Below are 9,046 nucleotides of genomic sequence, written 5' to 3' on the forward strand. Positions count from 1 at the left end.
AAAGAAAAGAAAAGAAAAGAAAAGAAAAGAAAAGAAAAGAAAAGAAAAGAAAGAAAAGAAAAAAGAAAAGAAAAGAAAAAGGGTTGGTGAGATACTGTTTTCCACAAGATTTTGTTGCTCTTTCTCTTACTGGTGCCCTCCATACAGAGATGGATTTGTTGCCCCCAGGTCCCACTGTAGGCCCTGGTCCTAGTGATGCCAGGGGAGGATTTGCTTCAAACACTCAGGGAGAGAGAGGTTCCAGTCAATACATCCTTGCAAATCCTTCGGTGGAAAACTGGAAGACAGTTCCTGCTGGATCCAAATACAGTTTTTAAATATTTCAGTGGTAGACTTTCTAGAGAAATGGAGCAAAAAAAAAGGAGAAGAAAAAACCACCCAGCTAAAAATCTAGTTCTGGATTTGCATATTTACATGATTACAGAATCACTCAAAGACGTGTTTGAATATCAGGTTGATTACTACAAAACCCAGTAGGTTATTTATTTCTGCACCTGTTTCTGTAGCAAACACATACTTTCTCCCTTGAATCAGCACTGATCCACCTGGCTGATGAACACTAAGTACCATGAAATATTTGGCAGGGATGAGGAATTACTCATGAAAACTCTGGCTTTGACAGCACTTTCAGACCCTGCTACTCCCTGTCTGCTCTGAAATGGCCAAAAGAGATAACATGAGTCAGGCACTGGGCGGGGATTTCTGTCTATCAAAAATAACATCTTAGTCCATTTAAAACAGGGCCCACACGAAGGAAAAGCAAGGAGCCCTGAAGAAAAAAGCTGCTAAACAATCGGAGTATTCCTCACTCCTGTAACCCTGGCTGGAAAACTGCACCTCCCCAGTTCAAGGAGTAAGTTGGGAAAATGAAGAAAGTTCAGAAAAGAGCTATGAGGGTGAAGAAAGACCTAAATAATACACTTTATAGTGGAGGAACTTGGTCCTTTAAAGCCTAGCAAAGGGAGGGGGGCGGCTGCTCCCAGTCTGTGTGTCTGGGTATGAACACAGGCTTGCAGACAAGGCTATAATGAGATCCAGGGGTTGGGAGCTGAATCCAGACAAATTCAAGCTATAAAATACGACACATATTTTTAACAGTGAGGGTAATTAACCAGCACAGCAACCCAGCGAGGCATTATGGCAAAGTCTCCTTCTTTGGAATTCTCTAAATCAAAGTCAGATGTTTTTTCTAGAGGCCGCTGTATTCCAGGCAGGAAGAAGCTTGGAGCTGGGTGTCAGGCAGGAAGGCGGGCCAGAGCATCACAGTGGCCCATCTGGCAGCACAAGCCACCAACTTGAATTATTGCCCTGTAACGAGCCAGATTCTCCTGGGAGAATCCAGAGAAAGTTTTGCCGTTGGAATTGCCCGTTTACTGTCCCTAAGGTTTTTATTTCACATAGGTTTCTCACCTTTGGTGGCACATAAGGGCCCATCACACCAGTCTTTGCCCGCACCTTTATTTTCTGTCCTTGAGCATTTTTCTGCTTTCTGCAGGTGAGGACGAGCTCTTGGCACTTGGGACCTGTTTCTATCAATATTCCCTTTGGACACGCTCCCCAATCCCAAACACAGTAGTTCAGTGGAGGCAGTGTCAGAGGGGAAAGCAGGGAGGAGAAAGCTGGTTGAAAATGGTCATATCACCAACTGCAGCTGGCACTAATTCCTGCATATTAATTTCATATCTGGAGAAAGGGTCATGCAAATTGCTGGTGGTGGTTGGTCGCATAGCAACGGCAGCACGAGTGCAGAAACCCAAGTATTGCCAGGCCAGAGAGCCACAGCCAGCTCTAAGAAGGCAAGAGAGGACAAATACATCATGGGTGTGCAGGGGAGCAGGAGAACCTAGAGACACGCTGCTCTGGGTAACAGGAAATTAAAACTTAAACCCCTGTAAAAGCCAAATGGCTTCTCCACTTCCATGAATTGTGGGAACGTGGCACTGCTGAGGCACCTCCAACCCTGGGGGCAGTTTTGGGCCCTTCCCAACCAGAAGGACATTGAGGGGCTGGAGCGTGTGCAGGGAAGGGAACGGAGCTGGGGAAGGGGCTGGAGCACCAGGAGCAGCTGAGGGAGCTGGGGGGGCTCAGCCTGGAGAAAAGGAGGCTCAGGGGGGACCTTCTGGCTCTGCAACTCCCTGACAGGAGGCTGTTGTGAGGTGGTGATCAGCCTCTTCTCCCGGGTAACAAGTGACAGGACAAGAGGAAACTGCCTCAAGTTGAGTCAGGGGAGTTTTAGTTGGATATCAGGGAGAATTTCTTCCCCAAAAGGGTTGTTCAGTGACTGAGCTTCAGCAACCATCAAACCATGTTCCTAACTAGACTCTTGTCTCAGCAAAGTACCTTGGCTGAATTTCAGCCACAGCGAGAGGACACCTTGGTGTGCCCTGTGACACACTGGCAGGAATTTAGGCTTTAACCAACCAGTCTGCTGCTTTTCTGCAGGAAAACACAGAGCTTCCATCTGCAGGGCTGACTGACCAGCAGCTGCACGAGCCAGCACTGACTTCACACCCACCACTGGATTTGGCGGGGGGGTGGGTGTAAGTTAAAACAACCTACAACCTGTTGATGTTCCATGTCCTCTTGTTCTGCAATGGGCTGATTAAAATCCCTTACCTGTTTCATAAACACGAATCCCCCCGGGACCTCGGGGTTGGCAGTGACTTCTCCAGAGTGGTGCCACTCACCCCATCTTACAGAGGGGTTGCCATGGCCAGGCAGCAATGCCAGGATGCTGTAGTATGGCTACAAAAAGCAGCCAGGTGTCTGGACTTACAGTTACACTCATATCTCAGGCTCTTGCAACACCCTTCTCTTTGTGGTACTCAAGTGTTTTATAGTAGCACGTGAAATGTACCCATCACACGACTCATTTTCTCTAAGCGAGAGAAGATTCGCACAGGCACAGTAATGTTTATTTTGGCAGGGTCTGTTTTACTAAATATTTATATTTGAAATGATGGTATCTGTACCTTGCAAAAAAAAAAAAAAAGAAATGAAAAACCAGACCCCAAAAAAATCCACACCACCACCATCCTCCCCAAGGCAAAATAAAACAAAACAAAGCAAAAAACCACAAAAACCCCCCAACAATCCCGAACCAGTGAGTTTTGCAAATGAAGCTTTTAACAGTTGGGTTTCATGGTCAAAGAAGGCAGAGCATTACTGGTGCTTTTAGGAGCAGCCACACTGCCAGGAGCTGCCTGAAGCCCATGACCCCTGCAGTCAGAACAGCAGCAGCAGATTTGCATCTCACTGCCAAGCACCTACAGCCGTCCAAAGAACTCCTGAGCCCTGGCTTCCACACAACCCAAAATTCAGTGAGAGCATGCACTCTGGATAACCACAGCTGAGAGCCTGTTCTGGACCATGAGCAGGGCACTGCAGCCCCCACAGACCCCTCGGACACAGCCAGTCCTTCCCACAGCCCCCTCGGACACAGCCAGTCCTTCCTTAGCTCTCCTTTCACAGCTCGGGGTCTTCCATCTCCTGCCAGTGGTCAAGTGTTTGATGTTGGCATACAACTGACACTGGAGGTGTTTTCCAACTGCTTTCCCTTCACAGACTGTTGGGTCCACTGTTCACACTTGACAAGGCCTAGGAGCCCTTTGGATTTCTTAGGAACTCAGCGTTAGGGACTTTCCTTCCAGGACCTGAGGGGAGCCCACAAGAAGGATGGAGAAAGACTATGTACAAGGACCTGGAGTGACAGGGAAGGGGGAATGGCTTCAAACTAAAGAGGGCAGAGTTTGATTGGATATTGGGAAGAAATTCTTCCCTGTGAGAGTGGTGAGGGGCTGCTAAAAGGTGCCCGGAGAAGCTGTGGCTGCCCCATCCCTGGAAGTGTCCAAGGCCCGACAGGACAGTGCTTGGACAACCTGGGATAGTGGAAGGTGTCCCTGCCCATGGTATGGGGGTAGAACTCAATGATTCTAAAGGTCCCTTCCAACCCAAGCCACTCTATGATTTGGATGAAACTCTTCAGAGATTGGCCTGGGGTTCGATTAAGTGTTAATTTGATCTTGAATCACAAAAATGATCATCAGATCCAGGGGATGAACTATCCTCTGCAAGAATCCTCCTGCATGGAATGTAGAAAATAATCTGGTTCATGGCCATGGTGCAATATGCATGTATGGGGGTGTGTAAATATATATATATATATATATATATATGTCTGTATGTATAAATAATGATTTTTTTTTACTAAGAAAATGAAACACGTTTTCATGTTGTTCTCACAGTTGGTTTTCTGACTGAAACAGAAATTTTGGATTCAAGCAGGCACTCTCCACTACAAGGCTCGCTGTTTTTATTGAGAGCAAAACAAAAGGTCTGAAAGTAGATCCTGAGAACAAATCAGTGATGATAAATGGTGGTGGAAAGATGTCTGTGGGCAATGGCAGGTGAAAAGGGCAGAAGGTCACGAGGGGTCAGTGACTGTGGCTGTTGGTGTAAGGAACTGACACATCATCAAACCCCTGGCAGACCTTGAGAAAAGGTTTATTCAAGGAGCAGGGCTATAGGGAGGGGGGATCCCGACCCTGTGAGAGCTCCACAGGCACCAGTCCAGGGATTTTCAGCAGCACTACCCCATGCCCAGCAGGCCAGACAAGCCATTCTAGTTCCTTCTCTGGTTCAGATGGGCACCATGACCTGCACAAAAATACACTGTCAGCCTTGGGAAATAGCTGAGGGGAATTGCTGCCACCTTATCTTCTACTCTCACAGTCTCTTAAAAGCAGTGTTCAGAGCTCCACCCCTTCGGATCTGGCTACAGAGAGATGTATTGTTGCAACAAGACTAGTTTAGAATAATGTCCTTGATGTGTGACAAAATTATACAGGAAAGGTTCACATTGGGATGGCTTTTCACAAATGGGCATGGAAAGTTAGTTACACTGGAGAACAGAACAGCTCAGTCTCCATGAAGGGTATAAATACCATCATGTGGGGAGGAAGGGCAAGTAGAAGCAACGAAAAGCATAGGTGATAATGCCTTTTTCCATGGAAAATAATCTTTAGACCAGGTCTCAACATCTCTGCTGGAACAGGAAAAAAAGTGCTAGAAACTGCCTTTTAGACTATTCTCGTTTAAAAAACAAACAAACGCCGCCAACACACAGGGGTTTTGTTTGATGAATTCAGGGGCACGTCAGATCCCTCTTACTGAGTAAGGAAACAGAGTTCTTTTGTGGTGCAACAAGTTCCTGGACTTTGTTCTTGAATCTGTGCCCCTCATGTGCTACGAGATCAAAGTGATCTTTTATCCTGTGAGTTCTCATTCGCCCAAGATATTTACTGACGTTACTCAAACTCACTTTCAGCGAAGACAAATCGCGTTTGCCTCGTTTGCCCCTCTTAGTGCGGACATAAGGGCCATCTCCTGGCCACGGCAGGGACTGTAAGAGGAGTGATGAAAAAAAAAAAGGCTTTAAATCTCAAGAATAAAGCCTGTCAGGAATCATTTGCTCCACGATACCTGGAAAGCTAAACAGAAGCCACAAGTAAGGATTTGTGCCACCAGTCCCTCTCAAGAGTACCAACGTTTATCAATTTAGGCCTAAGAACTGTCCCTTGCACAGGATTTCCTTCACCTCCCTCAAGTATAATGCAACTAGAATTTTTTTACTGATGTATTGCAAAACCAAAAATGCTCATGAGTTAATTAGTTACATATTCCTTCTCGGGCTTAAATACTTTGTGGTTTCATCTGATAGGACCCAGAATTTTATTGCACCCTAGGACACTCAACTTGCCTTAAACCCTGTCTTCTGAAGTAGTGACTGCAGGATGACTATGTGATGTTAAAAAACCAAATTAAAATCTAAGTTTCTCAACAGTGGAGAAAGAAACACCAAGAAAAACCGATTTCTGAAAGTTAGGAAGCAAAAATTGCAAAACACATCTGCAGTTTTTGGCAAATTTTTAAGTCTCACACATTACTGGGGAAGAAAAAAGGACTGAACGTGGCTTTAGAATGCCTGACATAGGCAACATAAAATAAGGCACTTGAACACAGGTTCAAAAGAACTGTAAAGACAGATTATAGAATACACTGCAAACTGATAATACACACTTAGAAATCACCTCACAAACCAGAACCTGGATAATGTGGGGAGGGAAGGAAAGAGTTTGGGGCCTAAAGTGAGCTAAAGCTGAAAGCTGCTTTCACAAAGACAGCATTTTCTGCTCCTGCTGACCGGATAATCCGAGTTTTCTTCTCCTAAACAAACAAGCAAACAGAAAACAAGAAACAGAATTCCTGTCCAGTTGGATACAAACAATTTTTTGCTTCTTCTCACCTCGCTTACGGAGTGGAAAAAACCCTTTGAAGTCAAATTTCCTCATGTCCGAAATGAAATACTTTGTTTTAAAATACCTAAGAAGGAAGGGGATGAAGAACTAGGACCACAAAGTTACCAGGAGGTTGTACAGGTGGTTGTACAGGTGGGGAACAGTTTCACATTTCGAATATTTTTATTGCTGTTGGCTCACACACCTAGAACTGCACTGGCATTCAGAATGGTGGCTGCCTGAGAACTGCAAATATCTACACTACAAATGTAATTTGCAATTCCTAATTGGAAAAAAAACCCAAACAACAACTTGCTTCCTACTGTGCAGGCTTCCTAAAGCGCTGAATAATTAATTTTGATGATGTTAATTTTAATGTTGTTAATTAATTTTAGTTGTTCTTATAAGCCCCACCAGGGTTAGATATCCATCCACAGCAGGTTTAGATGTTTACTTGTCAACAGGAGAAAAAAAAAACCAAGTATTTTTTAACACTAAAGCCAAATCTTCAGTAGTAACAGTATAGCAGAGCCTAAAAACCTAAATGCTCCCAACAGACGAAATCACAAACTTCCCCTGCACCAATTTCCCTCAGGAAGAAGCTCCAGAGTAACCCCCTGTCCAGAAGGAAGTATTTTACAGGCTCCAGTCTTGGTGTTCATGGAGAATACAAGAGAGAGCCCCACAGCTTGGATTTCTCACAGCTCCAGCTGCACCAGAAGGCAGCTGCAGAACCACCCTGGTTTACTTTGGTCACCTGTATCACTGGATGCCAGGAAATTCTAAAAAAATTTAAAAAAAAAAGAAAAAGTTGCCCTGTAAGTTAATTACAGATTGACTGAATGAGTCAGAGAGGCAGACACAGATCATCAAAGAACGAGGAACACGACATTTTTATGGGTGATCACTGTCAATCACTTCCTTTGTCAAAAATGATACACGAAGTTAATAATAATGTAGGAGACAGAGCGAAATTTAGGGTTCTTAACATCTTCAAGGATCAAGACAATGTTATTGCAAGAAAAAAAGCGACAGACACATCATTCTGTGAAACTCCTTAAATGCTTGATCTAAATGAAATTCAGCTAAACTTGTGTCTCATTAGGTGTAAAATGACAAGGACTCTGCTGAATTCAAAAACATTTCAGATTTCAACAAGCCTGAGTAAGATTTGCACGTATCTTTCATCAGCTGGTACAAAGATAAAAAGAATCACTACATGCAGGGACCATAATTTGTTCCCAACAGCAATCCAGTTATCACAGAATCATGGAATATGTTCTTCCTTTGTTGTTCCTGTTTCTCAGGTGGTAGAACAAGCCACTCTTTGAGAATTTTTGGACAGTGACACAAACAAGATTAGTAGCGCAAGCTACACATGAAGTTAATTTATCGTATTGAGACTGGCTTCCCACAAAAAGCCAAGACACTGACACTGGGTAGGCAATATTATTTATTATTAGTAGTATTTTCCACCACTCCTCTGTAGCTTGGTAGCTTTCTTTTAAAGAACTACGAAAGCTGAAGCGATTTTTTTAAATTCCGATTCCAGCACAGGTTGGCTCATTGCCCGGAGCTGCACCGGGGGCACCCACCGGGTGCCCTCATGATCATTGATTAGCTGCAGGAATTGATTAATGATCAGCACCGGGGCACAACACTTTGCGTGGGGAGCCGCCTTCCAGTCCTGCTCCTATTTATACTTGTGCCTTGAAGAAACATCGCCTTTTAAGTGTTTAACTTGTGGCAGGGGACCAGAAAAAACACCGATTTTTGAGTGTTTAGCGTGGGATCAGAAGAACAGCGATTTTTTAACGTGGAGCTGGGAATCAGAAAAAAACATCGGTGTTTGAGCGTATAACGTAGAGCGGGAGATCAGGGAATGAGAAAAACACGGATTTTTGAGTCATTAGCCTGGGGAAGGGGATGAGGAAATGAGAAAAAACACCGATTTCTGAATGTCTAACGGGGGGGGGTGTCGTATCGAGGAATGAGAAAAAACACCGATTTTTGAGTGTTTAACGTGGAGCTGAGAATCAGAAAAAACACCGTGTTTTGAGTGTTTAGTGTGGGGGTACGGAGTCAGAAAAGAATCGATTTTTGAGTGTTTAACGTGGGGCGGGCGCCGCTTTCACCCCGGGGCTCCGTCAGGGAACGGAGCCGAGTCCAACCGAACACTCCCGGATGGAAACGAAGAGAGCCGAGATCAGCCGAACACTCCCGGATCGAGCCGAAAGGAGCGAGTCCAGCCGAACACTCCCGGATCGAGCCGAAAGGAGCGAGTCCAGCCGAACACTCCCGGATCGAGCCGAAAGGAGCGAGTCCAGCCGAACACTCCCGAATCGAACCGAACGGAGCCGAGTCCAGCCGAACTGACCCGACCTGGGCCGAACTCAGCCGAGCGCAACCGAATCCAGCCGAGCCGAGCCCAGCCGCCCGCGACAGCACTAGAGCAGCCGTGAGGGGCCGAAGCGCGGTGGCGGCGCGGCGGCCGCCCGGCAGCAGCGAGCAGCGGCAGTGGCAGTGTCCGGGGGCAGTGACAGCGGCAGTGCGCTGTCAGTGCACGCTCCACGCCGCCATTTCCCCCCCCCTCCCCTCTCTCCTTCCCCCGGGAGGCGGGGTCGGCGCTGACATGGCGCCGGCGCGCGCGCGCCGAGTCACGTGCCCCCGGCGGCTCTCGCGCGGGCCGCGAGCGGGGCCCGTGCGCTCCCGGCGTGCCCCGCGCTCCCCCCGCTCCCCCCCCGGCCCGT

Source organism: Lepidothrix coronata, unplaced genomic scaffold (assembly GCF_001604755.1).
Source record: "Lepidothrix coronata isolate B3197 unplaced genomic scaffold, Lepidothrix_coronata-1.0 Scaffold93, whole genome shotgun sequence".
Taxonomy (NCBI): domain Eukaryota; kingdom Metazoa; phylum Chordata; class Aves; order Passeriformes; family Pipridae; genus Lepidothrix; species Lepidothrix coronata.